General features: G+C 49.0%; 1 protein-coding gene across 2 annotated transcripts in view; it reads right to left on the bottom strand.

Annotated features, from left to right (window-relative positions):
• Positions 1–21,936, bottom strand: part of ANKFY1 (ankyrin repeat and FYVE domain containing 1) — a 249,891-nt gene that overhangs the window by 59,594 nt on the left and 168,361 nt on the right. The window lies entirely within an intron of this gene.

Here is a 21,936-nt window from a genome sequence, read left to right on the forward strand (position 1 = left end):
TACTGCTGACAGTGCTATCACATGATCTTCCGCGAAGAATCCTTGCAGCTTCTGCCATTGCCCCCCTGCTTCCCGTGCCGCCCTGTCTGTTTACGTGGGCGACTGACGAGATGTTGTCCGATTGGATCAATACCGCCTGACCCTGAAGCAGGGGTTTCGCTTGACTTAGGGCATTGTAAATGGCCCTTAGTTCCAGAATGTTTATATGAAGAGATGTCTCCAGGCTTGACCATAAGCCCTGGAAATTCCTTCCCTGTGTGACTGCTCCCCAGCCTCGCAGGCTGGCATCCGTGGCCACCAGGACCCAGTCCCGAATGCCGAATCTGCGGCCCTCTAGAAGATGAGCACTCTGCAACCACCACAGGAGGGATACCCTTGTCCCCGGTGACAGGGTTATCCGCTGAAGCATCTGAAGATGCGACCCGGACCATTTGTCCAGTAGGTTCCACTGGAAAGTCTTGCGTGGAATCTGCCGAATGGGATTGCTTCGTAGGAAGCCACCATTTTTACCCAGAACCCTTGTGCATTGATGCACTGAGACTTGGTTCGGTTTTAGGAGGTTCCTGACTAGCTCGGATAACTCCCTGGCTTTCTCCTCCGGGAGAAACACCTTCTTTCTGGACTGTGTCCAGGATCATCCCTAGGAACAGAAGACAAGTCGTCGGAACCAGCTGCGATTTTGGAATATTGAGAATCCAATCGTGCTGCCGCAACACTACCTGAGATAGTGCTACACCGACTTCCAAGTGTTCCCTGGATCTTACCCTTATCAGGGAATCGTCCAAGTAAGGGATAACTAAAATTTCCTTCCTTCGAAGGGATATCATTTCGGCCATTACCTTGGTAAAGACCCGGGGTGCCGTGGACCATCCCTACGGCAGCGTCCGAACTGATAGTGACAGTTCTGTACCATAACCTGAAATACCCTTGGTGAGAAGGGTAAATTTTGACATGAAGGTAAGCATCCTTGATGTCCCGAGACATCATGTAGTCCCCTTCTTCCAGGTTTACAATCACTGCTCTGAGTGACTCAATTTTGAATTTGAACCTCTGTATGCAAGTGTTCAAAGATTTTAGATTTTAAAATCGGTCTCACCGAGCCGTCTGGCTTCGGTACCACAATAGTGTGGAATAATACCCCGTTCCCTGTTGCAGGAGGGGTATGTTGATTATCACCTGCTGGGAATACAGCTTGTGAATGGTTTCCAAAACTGCCTCCCTGTCAGCGGGAGACGTCGGTAAAACAGACCTTTGGAAACGGCGAGGGGGATACGTCTCGAATTCCAATTTGTACCCCTGAAATATTACCTGAAGGATCCAGGGGTCTACTTGCGAGTGAGCCCACTGCGCACTGAAATTCATTGAGAACGGGACCCCACCGTGCCTGAACTTGTAAAGCCCTAGCGTCATACTGAGGGCTTGGCAGAGGCGGAAAAGAGTTTCTGTTCCTTGGAACTGGCTGATCTCTGCAGCCATTTTCCTCTCCCTCTGTCACGAGCAGAAAAGAGGAACCCTTTTGTCCGCTTGCCAACCAGGACTGCGCCTGATAATACGGCGTCTTATTTTGAGAGGCGACCTGGGGTACATCCCCTTTTTTGTTAAGGCAATACTTCCAAATGCCGTTTGGAATCCGCATCACCTGACCACTTTACTGGTATAATTGGACAACGCACTTATACTTGATGCCAGTCGGCAAATATTCCGCTGTGCATCATGCATATATAGAAATGCATCTTTTAATTGCTCTATAGGCAATAATATACTGTCCTTATCTAGGATATCAAATTTCCAGTCAGGGAATCCGACCACGCCAACCCAGCACTGCACATCCAGGCTGAGGCGATTGCTGGTCGCAGTATAACACCAGTATGTGTGTAAATACATTTTAGGATACCCTCCTGCTTTCTATCAGCAGGATCCCTAAGGGCGGCCATCTCCAGAGAGGGTAGAGCCCTTGTTCTTACAAGCGTGTGAGCGCCTTATCCCCCCTAGGGGGTGTTTCCCAACGCACCCTAACCTCTGGCGGGAAAAGGTATACTGCCAATAACTTTTTAGAAATTATCAATTGTTATCGGGGGGAAACCCACGCATCATCACACACCTCATTTTATTTCTCAGATTCAGGAAAACTACAGGAAGTTTTTCCTCACCAAACATAATACCCCTTTTTTTTTGGTGGTATTTATATTATCAGAAGAGTGTAAACTTTTTCCATTGCCTCAATCATGCAATGTGTGGCCCTATTGGAAATCACGGTTGTCTCTTCACCGTCGACACAGGAGTCAGTATCCGTGTCGGCGTCTGTATCTGAGGTAACGGGCGCTTTAGAGCCCCTGTATGAGACGTCTGGACATGCACAAGCTGAGTAGCCGGCTGTCTCATGTCAACCACTGTCTTTTATACAAAGCTGACACTGTCACGCAATTTCAACAGTACATCCACTCAGGTGTCGACCCCCCAGGGGGTGACAACACTATTACAGACACTCTACTCCGTCTCCTCATCATTTTTCTCCTCATACATGTCGACACAAACGTACCGACACACAGCACACACACAGGGAATGCTCTGATAGAGGACAGGACCCCACTAGCCCTTTGGGGAGACAGAGGGAGAGTTTGCCAGCACACACCAGAGCGCTATATATATACAGGGATAACCTTATATAAGTGTTTTTCCCTTTATAGCTGCTGTATTGTTTATACTGCGCCTAATTTGTGCCCCCCTCTCTTTTTTAACCCCTTTCTGTAGTGTAGTGACTGCAGGGGAGAGCCAGGGAGCTTCCCTCCAACTGAGCTGTGAGGGAAAATGGCGCCAGTGTGCTGAGGAGATAGGCTCCGCCCCTTTCTCGGCGTCCTTATCATCCGTTTTCTTGTATGTTTTGGCAGGGGTTAAATGCATCCATATAGCCCAGGAGTTATATGTGATGCATTTATTTTAGCCATAAAAGGTTTTCTATCGATTTATTGCGTCTCAGGGCGCTGCCCCCCCAGCGCCCTGCACCCTCAGTGACCGGAGTGTGAAGTGTGCTGAGAGCAATGGCGCACAGCTGCGGTGCTGTGCGCCTACCTTTATCTGAAGACAGGAAAGTCTTCTGCCGCCGATTTTTCCGGACCTCTTCGCTCTTCTGGCTCTGTAAGGGGGCCGGCGGCGCGGCTCCGGTGACCCATCCAGGCTGAACCTGTGATCGTCCCTCTGGAGCTAATGTCCAGTAGCCTAAGAAGCCCAATCCACTCTGCACGCAGGTGAGTTCGCTTCTTCTCCCCTTAGTCCCTCGATGCAGTGAGCCTGTTGCCAGCAGGTCTCACTGAAAATAATAAACCTAAACTAAAACTTTCACAAAGAGCTCAGGAGAGCCCCTAGTGTGCACCCTTCTCGTCGGGCACAGAAAATCTAACTGAGGCTTGGAGGAGGGTCATAGGGGGAGGAGCCAGTGCACACCAGGTGATCCTAAAGCTTTCTTTAGATGTGCCCTGTCTCCTGCGGAGCCGCTATTCCCCATGGTCCTTACGGAGTTCCCAGCATCCACTAGGACGTCAGAGAAAAAATGTGAAAAACTCATGTCGACCTTTAGACCTGTCGACCTAGCACATGTCGACCTAGAAACCCTGTCAACCTTCCATCCATGTCGACCTAGTGACTGTCGACCTATAGTGGTCGACCTAAACATTGTCGACCTAGACACTGTCGATCTTCAGACCGGATCCCGTGCCAGATATGCCCACAGTGCCAGATATCCCCCAGTGCCAGGTATACATGCCCCCCCTGTGCCAGATATCCCCCAGTGCCAGGTATACATGCCCCCCCCAGTGCCAGATATCCCCCAGTGCCAGGTATATATGCCCCCCTGTGCCAGATATCCCCCAGTGCCAGGTATACATGCCCCCCCAGTGCCAGATATCCCCCAGTGCCAGGTATACATGCCCCCCCAGTGCCAGATATCCCCCAGTGTCAGGTATACATGCCCCCCCCAGTGCCAGATATCCCCCAGTGCCAGGTATATATGCCCCCCTGTGCCAGATATCCCCCAGTGCCAGGTATACATGCCCCCCCAGTGCCAGATATCCCCCAGTGCCAGGTATACATGCCCCCCCAGTGCCAGATATCCCCCAGTGTCAGGTATACATGCCCCCCCCAGTGCCAGATATCCCCCAGTGCCAGGTATAACATGCACCCCCCCAGTGCCAGATATCCCCCAGTGTCAGGTATACATGTGTGTCCCCCTCCTCACCGCTGCCATCTGCTGTGTGAGGGGAGGAGAGCGCACCCTGCGCCTCTCCTTCCCTTCAGTCTCCGGCGGGTGTCTCAGTTTAATTAAGCGCCGATCCGTGAGCCAATCAAAGCTCGCGGTGCGAGCTCTGATTGGCTCACGGATCGGCGCTGAATTAAACTGAGACACCCGCCGGAGACTGAGGGGAAGGAGAGGCGCAGGGTGCGCTCTCCTCCCCTCACATCAGCGGCGGGGAGCAGCAGAGGGAGGGAGGGAAGAGTAGCGGCGGCCCGGCGTACCCACTGCTAAATTCTTACGGGTACGCCGTACCCACACACTTACACCACTGGTTCTGGTAGAACTTCGTCATCTGCGTCTGTAATTTCGCTCAACTCATGATTATCCTCCTCAGCTTCATCCTGAGAGAGAAGTTCTTCTCCGGATTCATCGGACTGAAGAATTAAGGGCACTGGATGTTTCTTAGCCTTGGACACTGTCTGCGGCTGTTTACTGGACGAGTTCAAGTGTTTTGCGAAACCCTCTACCGACCTGGCTAATCCTGACACCCAAAGTGGTTCTGTAGCAACAGAAGGTACATCACTTTGGGGAATCTCCTTAACCGTCTCACAAGTCTTACGTAAAGCAGCCACCTCAGTATGTAATTGTGAAATGGTTCCTGTTAACGCTACCGCCCAGGGGGGAAAATTGGCGTCTTAGGACGGGTTAACTAGCATAACCTCCAAAGCACATGCCTCACAGAAGGAGGAATCATCCGCGTGAGCTTTTTTTGTACACTTCACACAGACGAAAACATTTTGTGACGCCTTATTCGCTGGTCCCTTGCCTGCCATTGTAGAGACACATACAATTTTCCACCAGATCTCTCAATAATATTAGACAGAGAGAGAGAGGAAAGTCAGAAAGATAGAGGGAGGTATTTGACTCTATGGGGTATATGCAATTAGCGGCGAATCGCGGCAATTTTTCGGCCGTTTTTTAATTCGACACAATTCGACCGTCTAATTTCGGCAAGTGGGTGCCGAAATTGACCATATTCAATAAAAAACGGATTCGACAGTCCCGCTGACGAAAAACGGCCGATTTGACGGATTTTGTTCCGATTTTTAAAAAACGGGAAAAAACCCGAAAAAAAATGGCGTGGGGTCCCCCCTCCAAAGCATAACCAGCCTCGGGCTCTTCGAGCTGGTCCGGGTTCTAAAAATCCGGGGGAAAAATGGACAGGGGATCCCCCGTATTTTTAAAACCAGCACCGGGCTCTGCGCCTGGTGCAAAAATTACGGGGGACAAAAAGAGTAGGGGTCCCCTGTATTTTTTATACCAGCATCGGGCTCCACTAGCTGGACAGATAATGCCACAGCCGGGGGTCACTTTTATACAGCGCCCTGCGGCCGTGGCATTAAATATCCAACTAGTCACCCCTGGCCGGGGTACCCTGGGGGAGTGGGGACCCCTTCAATCAAGAGGTCCCCCCCCAGCCACCCAAGGGCCAGGGGTGAAGCCCGAGGCTGTCACCCCCATCCAAGGGCTGCGGATGGGGGGCTGATAGCCTTGAGAAAATGACAAGAATATTGTTTTTTCCTGTAGTACTACAAGTCCCAGCAAGGCTCCCCCGCAAGCTGGTACTTGGAGAACCACAAGTACCAGCATGCGGGAGAAAAACGGGCCCGCTGGTACCTGTAGTACTACTGGGAAAAAAAATAAGATTTTACTCACCGGTAAATCTATTTCTCGTAGTCCGTAGTGGATGCTGGGAACTCCGTAAGGACCATGGGGAATAGACGGGCTCAGCAGGAGACTGGGCACTCTAAAAGAAAGATTAGGTACTATCTGGTGTGCACTGGCTCCTCCCACTATGACCCTCCTCCAGACCTCAGTTAGGATACTGTGCCCGGAAGAGCTGACACAATAAGGAAGGATTTTGAATCCCGGGTAAGACTCATACCAGCCACACCAATTACACCGTATAACTTGTGATACTATACCCAGTTAACAGTATGAAATATAACTGAGCCTCTCAACAGATGGCTCAACAATAACCCTTAGTTAGGCAATAACTACATACAAGTATTGCAGACAATCCGCACTTGGGATGGGCGCCCAGCATCCACTACGGACTACGAGAAATAGATTTACCGGTGAGTAAAATCTTATTTTCTCTGACGTCCTAGTGGATGCTGGGAACTCCGTAAGGACCATGGGGATTATACCAAAGCTCACAAACGGGCGGGAGAGTGCGGATGACTCTGCAGCACCGAATGAGAGAACTCAAGGTCCTCCTCAGCCAGGGTATCAAATTTGTAGAATTTAGCAAACGTGTTTGCCCCTGACCAAGTTGCAGCTCGGCAAAGTTGTAAAGCCGAGACCCCTCGGGCAGCCGCCCAAGATGAGCCCACTTTCCTCGTGGAATGGGCTTTTACTGATTTAGGATGCGGCAATCCAGCCGCAGAATGCTCCAGCTGAATTGTGCTACAAATTCAGCGAGCAATAGTCTGCTTAGAAGCAGGAGCACCTATTTTGTTGGGTGCCTACAGGATAAAAAGCGAGTCAGTTTTCCTGACTCCAGCCGTCCTGGAAATATAAATTTTTAAGGCCCTGACTACGTCCAGTAACTTGGAATCTTCCAAGTCCCTAGTAGCCGCAGGCACTACAATAGGTTGGTTCAAGTGAAAAGCTGATACCACCTTAGGGAGAAACTGGGGACGAGTCCTCAATTCTGCCCTATCCATATGGAAAATCAGATAAGGGCTTTTACATGACAAAGCCGCCCATTCTGACACACGCCTGGCTGAAGCCAAGGCCAATAACATGACCACTTTCCACGTGAGATATTTCAAATCAACAGTTTTAAGTGGCTCAAACCAATGTGATTTTAGGAAACAACACCACGTTGAGGTCCCAAGATGCCACAGGAGGCACAAAAGGGGGATGAATATGTAGCACTCCCTTTACAAATGTCTGAACTCCAGGCAGTTAAGCCAGTTCTTTCTGGAAGAAAATCGACAGAGCCGAAATCTGGACCTTAATGGAACCCAAGTTTAGGCCCATAGTCACTCCTGACTGTAGGAAGTGCAGAAAACGACCCAGCTGAAATTCCTCTGTTGGGGCCTTCCTGGCCTCACACCACGCAACATATTTTCGCCAAATACGGTGATAATGGTTTGCGGTTACTTCTTTCCTGGCTTTTATCAGCGTAGGAATGACTTCCTCCGGAATGCCCTTTTCCTTTAGGATCCGGAATTCAACCGCCATGCCGTCAAACGCAGCCGCGGTAAGTCTTGGAACAGACAGGGCCCCTGCTGTAGCAGATCCTGTCTGAGCGGTAGAGGCCATGGGTCCTCTGATATCATTTCTTGAAGTTCTGGGTACCAAGCTCTTCTTGGCTAATCCGGAACCACGAGTATCGTTCTTACTCCTCGTTTTCTTATTATTCTCAGTACCTTTGGTATGAGAGGCAGAGGAGGGAATACATAAACCGACTGGTACACCCACGGTGTCACTAGAGCGTCCACAGCTATTGCCTGAGGGTCCCTTGACCTGGCGCAATATCTAGTTTTTTGTTTAGGCGGGACGCCATCATGTCCACCTGTGGCCTTTCCCAACGGTTTACCAACAGTTGGAAGACTTCTGGATGAAGTCCCCACTCTCCCGGGTGTAGGTCGTGTCTGCTGAGGAAGTCTGCTTCCCAGTTGTCCACTCCCGGAATGAACACTGCTGACAGTGCTAAGACGTGATTTTCCGCCCATCGGAGAATCCTTGTGGCTTCTGCCATCGCCATCCTGCTTCTTGTGCCGCCCTGTCGGTTTACATGGGCGACTGCCGTGATGTTGTCTGATTGGATCAGTACCGGCTGGTTTTGAAGCAGAGGCCTTGCCAGACTTAGGGCATTGTAAATGGCCCTCAGTTCCAGAATATTTATGTGTAGGGACGACTCCTGACTTGACCAAAGTCCTTGGAAATTTCTTCCCTGTGTGACTGCCCCCCAGCCTCGAAGGCTGGCATCCGTGGTTACCAGGACCCAGTCCTGTATGCCGAATCTGCGGCCCTCTTGAAGATGAGCACTCTGCAGCCACCACAGTAGAGATATCCTGGTCCTTGGAGACAGGGTTATCAGCCGATGCATCTGAAGATGCGATCCCGACCACTTGTCCAAAGGTCCCACTGAAAGGTTCTTGCATGGAACCTGCCGAATGGAATTTTGCTTCGTAAGAAGCTACCATTTTTCCCAGGACTCGTGTGCAGTGATGCACCGATACCTGTTTTGGTTTCAGGAGGTCTCTGACTAGAGATGACAGCTCCTTGGCTTTCTCCTGCGGGAGAAACACTTTTTTCTGTTCTGTGTCCAGAACCATCCCCAGGAACAGTAGGCGTGTGGTAGGAACCAGCTGTGACTTTGGAATGTATAGAATCCATCCGTGCTGTTGTAGCACTTCCCGAGATAGTGCTACTCCGACCAACAACTGCTCCTTGGACCTCGCCTTTATAAGGAGATCGTCCAAGTACGGGATAATTAAAACTCCCTTTTTTCGAAGTAGTATCATCATTTCTGCCATTACCTTGGTAAAGACCCTCGGTGACGTGGACAGTCCAAACGGCAGTGTTTGGAATTGGTAATGGCAATCCTGTACCACAAATCTGAGGTACTCCTGGTGAGGATGGTAAATGGGGACATGTAGGTAAGCATCCTTGATGTCCAGGGATACCATGTAATCCCCCTCCTCCAGGCTTGCAATAACCGCCCTGAGCGATTCCATCTTGAACTTGAACTTTTTTATGTATGTGTTCAAGGATTTCAAATTTAAAATGGGTCTCACCGAACCGTCCGGTTTCGGTACCACAAACAGTGTGGAATAGTAACCCCGTCCTTGTTGAAGTAGGGGCACCTTGACCTGCTGGGAATACAGCTTGTGAATTGCCTCTAGCACAGCCTCCCTGCCTGAGGGAGTTGTCGGCAAGGCAGATTTGAGGAAACGGCGGGGGGGAGACGCCTCGAATTCCAGCTTGTACCCCTGAGATACTACTTGAAGGATCCAGGGATCCACCTGTGAGCGAGCCCACTGACCGCTAAAATTTTTGAGGCGGCCCCCCACCGTACCTGGCTACGCCTGTGGAGCCTCGGCGTCATGCTGTGGACTTAGAGGAAGCGGGGGAAGAATTTTGATTCTGGGAACTGGCTGACTGGTGCAGCTTTTTCCCTCTTCCCTCGTCTCTGTGCAGAAAGGAAGCGCCTTTGACCCGCTTGCTTTTCTGAAGCCGAAAGGACTGTACCTGATAATACAGTGCTTTCTTAGGCGGTGAGGAAACCTGAGGTAAAAATTTTTGTTCCCAGCTGTTGCTGTGGATACGAGGTCCCAGAGACCATCCCCAAACAATTCCTCACCCTTATAAGGCTCTATGTGCCTTTTAAAGTCAGCATCACCTGTCCAGTGTCGGGTCTCTAATACCCTCCTGACAGAATGGACATTGCATTAATTCTGGATGCCAGCCGGCAAAATATCCCTCTGTGCATCCCTCATATATAAGACGACGTCTTTAATATGCTCTTATGTTCGCAAAATAGTATCCCTGTTTGACAGGGTCACAGACCACGCTGCAGCAGCACTAACTGCAGGTCTCAGTCTAGTACCTGAGTGTGTAAATACAGACTTCAGGATAGCCTCCTGCTTTTTATCAGCAGGTACCTTCAAAGTGGCCGTATCCTAAGACGGCAGTGCCACCTTTTTTGACAAACGTGTGAGCGCCTTATCCACCCTAGGGGATATCTCCCAGCGTAACTTATCCTCTGGCGGTAAAGGGTACGCCATCAGTAACTTTTTAGAAATTACCAGTTTCTTATCGGGGGAACCCACGCTTTTTCACACTTCATTCACTCATTTGATGGGGGAACCAAACACTGCCTGCTTTTTCTCCCCAAACATAAAACCCTTTTTTAGTGGTACTTGGGTTAATGTCAGAAATGTGTAACACATTTTTTATTGCCGGGATCATGTAACGGATGTTCCTAGTGGATTGTGTATATGTCTCAACCTCGTCGACACTGGAGTCAGACTCCGTGTCGACATCTGTGTCTGCCATCTGAGGAAGCTGGCGTTTTTGAGCCCCTGATGGCCTTTGAGACGCCTGGGCAGGCGCGGGCTGAGAAGCCGGCTGTCCCACAGCTGTTACGTCATCCAGCCTTTTATGTAAGGAGTTGACACTGTCGGTTTATACCTTCCACCTATCCATCCACTCTGGTGTCGGCCCCACAGGGGGCGACATCACATTTATCGGCATCTGCTCTGCCACCACATAAGCCCTTTGGGGAGACAGAGAGAGAGTATGCCAGCACACACCAGAGCGCTATATAATTTAGGGATTAACACTATATTGAGTGAATTTTTCCCAATAGCTGCTTGTATATACAATATTGCGCCTAAATTTAGTGCCCCCCCCCTCTCTTTTTAACCCTTTGAGCCTGCAAACTATGGGGGAGAGCCTGGGGAGCTGTCTTCCAGCTGCACTGTGAAGAGAAAATGGCGCCAGTGTGCTGAGGGAGATAGCTCCGCCCCTTTTTCGCTGACTTTTCTCCCGCTTTTTTATGGATTCTGGCAAGGGTATTTATCACATATATAGCCTCTGGGGCTATATAGTGTGATATATTTGCCAGCCAAGGTGTTTTTATTGCTGCTCAGGGCGCCCCCCCCCCCCCCAGCGCCCTGCACCCTCAGTGACCGGAGTGTGAAGTGTGTATGAGGAGCAATGGCGCACAGCTGCAGTGCTGTGCGCTATCTTGGTGAAGACTGATGTCTTCTGCCGCCGATTTTCGTTGTACTCACCTGATTGGCTGTATGCGCGTCTGAGCTCAGACAGCGCATCGCACAGCTCCCTCCATTACTTTCAATGGTGGGAACTTTGCCGTCAGCGGTGGGGTTACCCGCGGTCAGCCGCTGGTCCTGGTGTTCGCTGGTCCGCTGGTCCGGGTGTTCGTTTATTTTTTTTGCCAAGTACGAGGATTTATATCTGGACGCTGGATTGAGGGGAGTATAATTTTATTCACAGGTACCCCGGATCGTTGGATCAGGAGACGTGGCAGTCGGCGGGTCAACATAGGTAAGTATGTGTGTGTCGGCAGGTGTGCAATAAAGTTTTACTCTCAAGGTGTATGTCTCCTGTTTTTATTTGGGTATTTTTTTTCCAGTAGTACTACAGGTACCAGCGGGCCCGTTTTTCTCCCGCATGCTGGTACTTGTGGTTCTCCAAGTACCAGCTTGCGGGGGAGGCTTGCTGGGACTTGTAGTACTACAGGAAAAAACAATATTCTTGTCATTTTCTCAAGGCTATCAGCCCCCCATCCGCAGCCCTTGGATGGGGGTGACAGCCTCGGGCTTCACCCCTGGCCCTTGGGTGGCTGGGGGGGGACCTCTTGATTGAAGGGGTCCCCACTCCCCCAGGGTACCCCGGCCAGGGGTGACTAGTTGGATATTTAATGCCACGGCCGCAGGGCGCTGTATAAAAGTGACCCCCGGCTGTGGCATTATCTGTCCAGCTAGTGGAGCCCGATGCTGGTGTAAAAAATAAGAATTTACTTACCGATAATTCTATTTCTCGTAGTCCGTAGTGGATGCTGGGAACTCCGTAAGGACCATGGGGAATAGCGGCTCCGCAGGAGACTGGGCACAAAAGTAAAGCTTTAGGACTACCTGGTGTGCACTGGCTCCTTCCCCTATGACCCTCCTCCAAGCCTCAGTTAGGATACTGTGCCCGGACGAGCGTACACAATAAGGAAGGATTTATGAATCCCGGGTAAGACTCATACCAGCCACACCAATCACACCGTATAACTTGTGATCTGAACCCAGTTAACAGCATGATAACAGAGGAGCCTCTGGATAGATGGCTCACAACAACAATAACCCGATTTAGTTAACAATAACTATGTACAAGTATTGCAGACAATCCGCACTTGGGATGGGCGCCCAGCATCCACTACGGACTACGAGAAATAGAATTATCGGTAAGTAAATTCTTATTTTCTCTGACGTCCTAGTGGATGCTGGGAACTCCGTAAGGACCATGGGGATTATACCAAAGCTCCCAAACGGGCGGGAGAGTGCGGATGACTCTGCAGCACCGAATGAGAGAACTCCAGGTCCTCCTCAGCCAGGGTATCAAATTTGTAGAATTTAGCAAACGTGTTTGCCCCTGACCAAGTAGCTGCTCGGCAAAGTTGTAAAGCCGAGACCCCTCGGGCAGCCGCCCAAGATGAGCCCACCTTCCTTGTGGAATGGGCTTTTACAGATTTTGGCTGTGGCAGGCCTGCCACAGAATGTGCAAGCTGAATTGTATTACAAATCCAACGAGCAATAGTCTGCTTAGAAGCAGGAGCACCCAGCTTGTTGGGTGCATACAGGATAAACAGCGAGTCAGATTTTCTGACTCCAGCCGTCCTGGAAACATATATTTTCAGGGCCCTGACTACGTCCAAGTCACTAGTAGCCGCAGGTACCACAATAGGTTGGTTCAGATGAAACGCTGAAACCACCTTAGGGAGAAAATGAGGACGAGTCCTCAATTCCGCCCTGTCTGAATGGAAGATCAGATAAGGGCTTTTACAGGATAAAGCCGCCAATTCTGACACGCGCCTGGCCGAGGCCAGGGCCAACAGCATGACCACTTTCCATGTGAGATATTTTAACTCCACAGATTCAAGTGGTTCAAACCAATGTGACTTTAGGAACCCCAAAACTACATTGAGATCCCAAGGTGCCACTGGAGGCACAAAAGGAGGCTGTATATGCAGTACCCCTTTTACAAACGTCTGAACTTCAGGAACTGAAGCTAGTTCTTTCTGGAAGAAAATTGACAGGGCCGAAATTTGAACCTTAATGGACCCCAATTTTAGGCCCATAGACACTCCTGTTTTCAGGAAATGCAGGAATCGACCTAGTTGAAATTCCTCCATCGGGGCCTTACTGGCCTCGCACCACGCAACATATTTTCGCCAAATGCGGTGATAATGCTTTGCGGTTACATCCTTCCTGGCTTTGATCAGGGTAGGGATGACTTCATCCGGAATGCCTTTTTCCTTCAGGATCCGGCGTTCAACCGCCCTGCCGTCAAACGCAGCCGCGGTAAGTCTTGGAATAGACAGGGTCCTTGCTGGAGCAGGTCCCTTCTTAGAGGTAGAGGCCACGGGTCCTCCGTAAGCATCTCTTGAAGTTCCGGGTACCAAGTCCTTCTTGGCCAATCCGGAGCCACGAGTATAGTTCTTACTTCCCTCCGTCTTATAATACTCAGTACTTTTGGTATGAGAGGAAGAGGAGGGAACACATACACTGACAGGTACACCCACGGTATTACCAGAGCGTCCACAGCTATTGCCTGAGGGTCCCTTGACCTGGCGCAATACCTGTCCAATTTTTTGTTTAGGCGGGACGCCATCATGTCCACCTTTGGTTTTTCCCAACGGTTTACAACCATGTGGAAGACATCTGGGTGAAGTCCCCACTCTCCCGGGTGGAGGTCGTGCCTACTGAGGAAGTCTGCTTCCCAGTTGTCCACTCCCGGAATGAACACAGCTGACAATGCTATCACATGATTTTCCGCCCAGCAAAAAATCCTTGCAGCTTCTGCCATTGCCCTCCTGCTTCTTGTGTTTACGTGAGTGACTGCCGTGATGTTGTCCGACTGGATCAGCACCGGCTGACCTTGAAGCAGAGGTCTTGCTTGGCTTAGGGCATTGTAAATGGCCCTTAGCTCCAAGATATTTATGTGAAGTGATGTCTCCGGGTGTAGGTCGTGTCTGCTGAGGAAGTCTGCTTCCCAGTTGTCCACTCCCGGAATGAACACTGCTGACAGTGCCAAGACGTGATTTTCCGCCCATCGGAGAATCCTTGTGGCTTCTGCCATCGCCATCCTGCTTCTTGTGCCGCCCTGTCGGTTTACATGGGCGACTGCCGTGATGTTGTCTGATTGGATCAGTACCGGCTGGTTTTGAAGCAGAGGCCTTGCCAGACTTAGGGTATTGTAAATGGCCCTCAGTTCCAGAATATTTATGTGTAGGGACGACTCCTGACTTGACCAAAGTCCTTGGAAATTTCTTCCCTGTGTGACTGCTCCCCAGCCTCGCAGGCTGGCATCCGTGGTCACCAGGACCCAGTCCTGAATGCCCAATCTGCAGCCCTCTAGAAGATGAGCACTCTGCAACCACCACAGGAGAGACACCCTTGTCTTTGGTGACAGGGTTATCCACTGATGCATCTGAAGATGCGATCCGGACCATTTGTCCAGCAGGTCCCACTGGAAAGTTCTTGCGTGGAATCTGCCGAATGGAATTGCTTCGTAGGAAGCCACCATTTTTCCCAGGACCCTTGTGCACTGATGCACTGACACTTGGCCTGGTTTTAGGAAGTTTCTGACTAGTTCGGATAACTCCCTGGCTTTCTCCTCCGGGAGAAACACCTTTTTTCTGGACTGTGTCCAGGATCATCCCTAGGAATAGAAGACGTGTCGTCGGGATCAGCTGCGATTTTGGAATATTGAGAATCCAACCGTGCTGCCGCAACACTACTTGAGATAGTGCTACCCCGACTACCAACTGTTCCCTGGATCTTGCCCTTATCAGGAGATCGTCCAAGTAAGGGATAACAAACTCCCTTCCTTCGAAGGAGTATCATCATTTCGGCCATTACTTTGGTAAAGACCCGGGTGCCGTGGACAAGCCAAACGGCAGCGTCTGAAACTGATAGTGACAGTTCTGTACCACAAACCTGAGGTACCCTTGGTGAGAAGGGTAAATTGGGACATGGAGATAAGCATCCTTGATGTCCAGAGACACCATATAATCCCCTTCTTCCAGGTTCGCAATCACCGCTCTGAGTGACTCCATCTTGAATTTGAACCTTTGTATGTAAGTGTTCAAGGATTTCAGATTTAAAATAGGTCTCACCGAGCCGTCTGGCTTCGGTACCACAAACAGCGTGGAATAATACCCCTTTCCCTGTTGTAGGAGGGGTACCTTGATTATCACCTGCAGGGAATACAGCTTGTGAATGGCTTCCAATACCGCCTCCCTGTCAGAGGGAGACGTCGGTAAAGTAGACTTTAGGAAACGGCGAGGGGGAGACGTCTCGAATTCCAATTTGTACCCCTGAGATACCACCTGAAGGATCCAAGGGTCCACCTGTGAGTGAGTCCACTGCACGCTGAAATTTTTGAGACGGGCCCCCACCGTGCCTGAGTCCGCTTGTAAAGCCCCAGCGTCATGCTGAGGACTTGGCAGAAACGGGAGAGGGTTTCTGTTCCTGGGAACTGGCTGTTTGCTGCAGCCTTTTTCCTCTCCCTCTGCCACTATGTTGAGAGGCTACCTGGGGTAAAAATGTGGATTTCCCAGCCGTTGCCGTGGCCACCAGGTCTGTTAGACCTACCCCAAATAACTCCTCCCTTTTATAAGGCGATACTTCCATATGCCTTTTGGAATCAGCATTACCTGACCACTGTCTTGTCCATAACCCTCTTCTGGCAGAAATGGACAGCGCACTTACTCTTGATGCCAGTCGGCAAATATCCCTCTGTGCATCACGCATATATAGAAATGCATTTTTTAAATGCTCTATAGTCAGTAATATACTGTCCCTATCTAGGGTATCAATATTGTCAGTCAGGGAATCCGACCAAGCCACCCCAGCACTGCACATCCAGGCTGAGGCGATTGCTGGTCGCAGTATCACACCCGTGTGAGTGTATATACATTTTAGGATATTTTCCTGCTTTCTGTCAGCAGGTTCCTTAAGGGCGGCCATATCCGGGGACGGTAGTGCCACCTGTTTAGACAAGCGTGTGAGCGCTTTATCCACCCTAGGGGGTGTTTCCCAACGTGCCCTATCCTCTGGCGGGAAGGGGTATGATGCTAATAACTTTTTAGGAATTAACAGTTTTTATCGGGGGAAACCCACGCATCATCACACACTTCATTTAATTCCTCAGATGCAGGAAAAACTACAGGCAGTTTATTCTCACCCAACATAATACCCTTTCTAGTGGTACTGGTATTATCAGAAATATGTAAAACATTTTCCATAGCCTCAATCATGTAACGTGTGGACCTACTGGAAGTCACATTCGTCTCTTAATCGTCGACACTGGAGTCAGTATCCGTGTCGGCGTCTGTATCATGCCATCTGAGGTAACGGGCGTTTTAGAGCCCCTGATGGCTTTTGAGACACCTGGACAGGCACAGGCTGAGTAGCCGGCTGTCTCATGTCATCAATCTTTTGTAAAGAGCTGACACTGTCACGTAATTCCTTCCATAAGCTCAGCCACTCAGGTGTCGACTCCCTAGGGGGTGACATCTCCATTACAGGCAATTGCTCCGCCTCCACACCATTTTCCTCCTCATACATGTCGACACAATCGTACCGACACACAGCACACACACAGGGAATGCTCTGATAGAGGACAGGACCCCACTAGCCCTTTGGGGAGACAGAGGGAGAGTATGCCAGCACACACCAGAGCGCTATATATATACAGGGATAACCTTATAGAAGTGTTTTTCCCCTTATAGCTGCTGTTTTATTAATACTGCGCCTAATTAGTGCCCCCCTCTCTTTTTTAACCCCTTTCTGTAGTGTAGTAACTGCAGGGGAGAGCCAGGGAGCTTCCCTCCAACGGAGCTGTGAGAGAAAATGGCGCCAGTGTGCTGAGGAGATAGGCTCCGCCCCTTTTTCGCTGACTTTTCTCCTGCATTTTTATGGATTCTGGCAGGGGTTAAAATACATCCATATAGCCCTGGGGGTTATATGTGATGTATGTTTGCCAGCCAAGGTGTTTTTATTGCTGCTCAGGGCGCCCCCCCCCAGCGCCCTGCACCCTCAGTGACCACAGTGTGAGGTGTGTATGAGGAGCAATGGCGCACAGCTGCAGTGCTGTGCGCTACCTTGGTGAAGACTGATGTCTTCTGCCGCCGATTTTCCGGACCTCTTCTTGCTTCTGGCTCTGTAAGGGGGCCGGCGGCGCGGCTCTGGGACCGGACTCCGAGGCTGGGCCTGTGTTCGGTCCCTCTGGAGCTAATGGTGTCCAGTAGCCAAGAAGCCCAAGCTGGCTGCAAGCAGGCAGGTTCGCTTCTTCTCCCCTTAGTCCCTCGATGCAGTGAGCCTGTTGCCAGCAGGTCTCACTGAAAATAAAAAACCTAAAACTAAACTTTCACTAAGAAGCTCAGGAGAGCCCCTAGTGTGCACCCTTCTCGGCCGGGCACAAAAATCTAACTGAGGCTTGGAGGAGGGTCATAGGGGGAGGAGCCAGTGCACACCAGGTAGTCCTAAAGCTTTACTTTTGTGCCCAGTCTCCTGCGGAGCCGCTATTCCCCATGGTCCTTACGGAGTTCCCAGCATCCATTAGGACATCAGAGAAAATACGGGGGACCCCTACTCTTTTTGTCCCCCGTATTTTTTGCACCAGCACCAGGCGCAGAGCCCGGTGCTGGTTTTAAAAATACGGGGGATCCCCTGTCCATTTCCCGCCCGGATTTTTAGAACCAGTACCGGCTCGAAGAGCCCGAGGCTGGTTATGCTTTGGAGGGGGGACCCCACGCCATTTTTTTCCAGGATTTTACCATTCCATCTAAAAAAATAAAATAAAAAAAAATATTTTTAAAAATATATAAATAATACTTGTGCCTCCCAAAAAGACAAACCAAGTACCTAATCCCTTCTAATATAAATAGATATGCGATTACCAATAAAAAAAAACATGTTTTACATTTTTTTTATTAGATTCACCCACCAAAGTGTGGCGGATTGAAAATGACGAATTTACTGTCTAAAAGCACTGTTGTCGAATTTCCAAACTTCAATTGAATATACTTTTGTTGAATTGCCGCATTTGTACCATTGCAGAAATGTCGAATTTGACAAATGTCGAATTTCAAAAAGTCGAATTTTGAAAGTCCGTTTTTTTGACAGAAAGTACTGAATTTCATTGTCGAATTTTTTTTTTGGGCGAAAAAGTCCAGTTTTTCGACAATTTCGGGAATTCGACCGCAATTGCATATACCCCTATATCCCCTCAGCCACCAGCCTGTAGTTTGTGCAGGCTTTTAAGTTTCTGGCAGTCTGTAGCAATGTGCACCTGTCTCTGACCTACTGTACAGTGCAGATTCCTGAGGAGAAAGAAACAATTGTTGCCATTAATGAGCAGCCTAGCTGAGGAAGGAGTTTGACAGGTTGAAAACCGGCCAACTCTGCCCACATCCCCTATGCAGAGGCACCCATCTCACCAGATCCTCGCCATTTTGAGTGGGTGCCTCAATTAAACAATAAGGTCATGTCCTCCTCCCCCTCTAAAAAATTAGACTTTAGCCTTACTGCACTGGAGTGCTGGACTCTCTCTCCAGTTCCAGATTAAGTTTGTGTTTAATGCTGATAAACACTGCCGCGCTGTGTAATGTGATGTCAGCACGGCAGTGCAGGGAGATGGCTACTACATACATGATACTGGCGCTGCACGGGACGCGGCCGCTCCACAATGTACAGAGGAACCACTCATTACCCCCACACCGCTGTGCCGCGTCACGGACCAGACACAGCGGGGAGAGGACAAACTGGAAGCGGGCGCCGCACTCTTCCCACACACTGTTGCGCTGTGTACTGTCAGCGCAGCAGTGCAGGAAGACCTCAACGGCGTTGCTGGAGAGATAGCTGGGAGTAGGCACGCACTATTTCCCACACTGCTGCGCTATGTCTGTCAGCGTGGCAGTGCAGTGGGAGTCCCGCGGCCAGTGTGACCGGTCAGAGGAGGGGATGGAGGCCAACTGCTGTGCCTACAAGGAGGCTCACTCACCAAACCGGAGCCTCAGGATGCGGCTGTGTTGGGAGGAACAGTGCTTCTCTGGTTAAGCGCTGTTCTCCTGTGCAGCTTGCTGCTGGTGTGTGACCTGGACCCCACTTCTCTGGTTAAGTGGCGAAGGGTTCCAACTAAGTCCCAAGAAAGAAGAAAAAAAAAAATTAACTAAAAGTAAAGTAATATAACTGACCAGGAGCTCAGTCAGCAGTGACCAGCTCCCTCTGCACAAATTGGGGGATAGAAGGGTAGGAGCCTGTTTCACTTCTTAGATTATTTAAAGTGCCAGCTTCATGTAAGCCACCATCATCACCTCGCAGTCTTGAAGTTGTGCCAGTGTCCCCTAGTGGCTGACAGAAAAATTACCTTATCCCTTAGAAGATGGTTTTATGCGTTCTGCTGTAATTTTATTACTATTACTAAATGGGAGTTTGTATTTCTTTGCCTTTTTATCCAATTTAATAAAATTACTATTTGGACAACATGATATAGGCTCTCAGATGCCAACTGCCATAATCCATTAGACCACAGGTTCTCAAACTCGGTCCTCAGGACCCCACGCGGTGCATGTTTTGCAGGTCTCCTCACAGAATCACAAGTGAAATAATTAGCTCCACCTGTAGTAGACCTTTTAAAATGTGTCAGTGAGTAATTAATACACCTGTGCACTTGCTGGGTTACCTGCAAAACATGCACCGTGTGGGGTCCTGAGGACCGAGTTTGAGAACCACTGCATTAGACTAATGTCCTTCTAGACCAATACCCTCACATAAAGCCATATCTATCTATTATAGATTTCTAAGTGAGGGCCTAGATCATGACTTGGTCAGTCGGGGATGTGCCAATGGCTGACAACTCCCAACTCTTTCTATTAAATGACAAAGTATGAGTATTGCGGAGATAACGAACACTGCTACCTACTAGCACATATAATGAGCTATTCTTAAATGTGTATCATAGGACTTATTTGTCTCCCCACAGACTGTATTGAATGGGTTTATTTGATTCTTATACTTGCCCTAGATGTGCCAGGGAGGAGGCCGACCTTTATCACTGTCTCTGGGAGTGTTCAATGGTCCAGGGCTTCTAGAGGAGAGTAAGGCTGAGACCCACCTGGTCAACTCCTGAATCGGCCATTCCTGGCATTCTTCTGAGGGGGCAGAGACTTATCCTGGCCAGTAGGAAATTATTACTTGCTATAAGTGCTGTGGTAAGAAAGACTATTCTAAAGAATGGATACACCCAACCCCTATTAATTTCCAATTATATATGGAGAAACTAACTTTATTTTTCAAATGGACTGGAGCAGGACAAAATGTTTGATAAAGAAAGCCTCTTCCTTTTTTTGATACATGGTAAAAAATGTATTGCAACTTTACCACCCTCATCGGGATCCCAGATCTACTATAGCATGCGTTTGACCCAGTGGTATGAAACTCGCATTCTTCTGGGAGATCCTCCCATTACGATGCCAGACGGGTGAGTGCCAAACACCCTATTCTTTTACTTTTGTTTTTAACTATTTCTCTCTCATTTACATTTAGCTACGCGTCTTTTACACAAGTCACAAGGCTGTATGAACACATCGTAAAGAACGTCCCCGGAAGTGCGCTGGGATGATAACTGTATATTGCTTATCACTGCGTGTAATTTTTTTTATGCTTAAATTATCTGCCTACGTCTTGAAAAGTTGTCCACTGTGTTCCTTCTTCAATGAAAAAAAGTTTTGGGAAAAAAAATGACTATTTGGTAGTGTATAGGGTAGTGACCTTTTCTCACATTCAGTTTCATTTTGCCTTTATTTTTGCTAAGAGTTGCAAAATATTTAGGCTGTGTTTGGGATTACTGTGATAAGGCTGTAATCATATAGAATTCATAATTTTTGTAACCGACTCCCAGTTGATAAAATGTTTTGCAAATTGTTTTTTTTTTTTTTTATGATTGCTTTCAGGTAAAAAGTAAACAGCCATATACAGCTCCTAATTTAATTATTTTAGTGATGTGATTTCAGTTGAGATGTATCAAAACGGTCTGAAAATAAATTAGTAAGATCTTAAATGTACTGCTCTCTTCCCTTTCTCTACAGTAGTAGGACTCTTCTTTTTTACATTGTTTATTTGGGATCGGTAAGGGATCACGGCGGTCAGAATCCCGGAGATCAGGAGACTGATGCCAGGAACCAGACAGCCAGAATTCCGGCAGCGAGCGCAACATGTCCCCTTGCGGGCTACTGCGCTCACCACACTTTGGGCCTGGTACACTATTATATCACCCGCCCGGGTGGTGGGATTCCCAACTAGGAATACCGGGCTTGGGTCGGAATTCAGTCCGCCAGCATTTCCCCGGCTGTCGGTATCCTGACTACCAGGATCCTGACAGCCGGTAATTTAGCCGCATAGCGTTTATTTTACATTGTTGCAAATATGTCTGCAAAACAGACACGAGTGCTGCAGTGATAATACTACATTGTGTTGTCAGCGATAAGGAAGCAGAAAACTGAACTTTTGTTTTTGTTTAAATCTGAATATGATTAGTCAGGTTTGATCTGTCCTGCTGAATATATTGCTATTACCAAAGTCTGCCAGCTGGGGGAGTCTCTGATAGTAGTGAAAGCAGCAATAAGGATAAACTTAGCTATTATTATTTATCAACAGTTTCTTATATAGCGCAGCATATTCTGTTGGGCTTTACAATTGGGGCAACAGTCATAGAACAAAACTGGGTAACAACAGACAGACCTTGAGTTAGTGAGCTTGCTCACAAGCTTACAATCTATAGGGAAATGGGTACTGATACGCAAGGATAGATACAACATAGTGCATAATGGTTCTGCCAGAATGCAAAGATTCTTAATGGGCTATATTGTATGATCACCCAGCAATGTTGCCAAG

This window comes from Pseudophryne corroboree, chromosome 2 (genome assembly GCF_028390025.1).
Source record: "Pseudophryne corroboree isolate aPseCor3 chromosome 2, aPseCor3.hap2, whole genome shotgun sequence".
NCBI lineage: Eukaryota > Metazoa > Chordata > Amphibia > Anura > Myobatrachidae > Pseudophryne > Pseudophryne corroboree.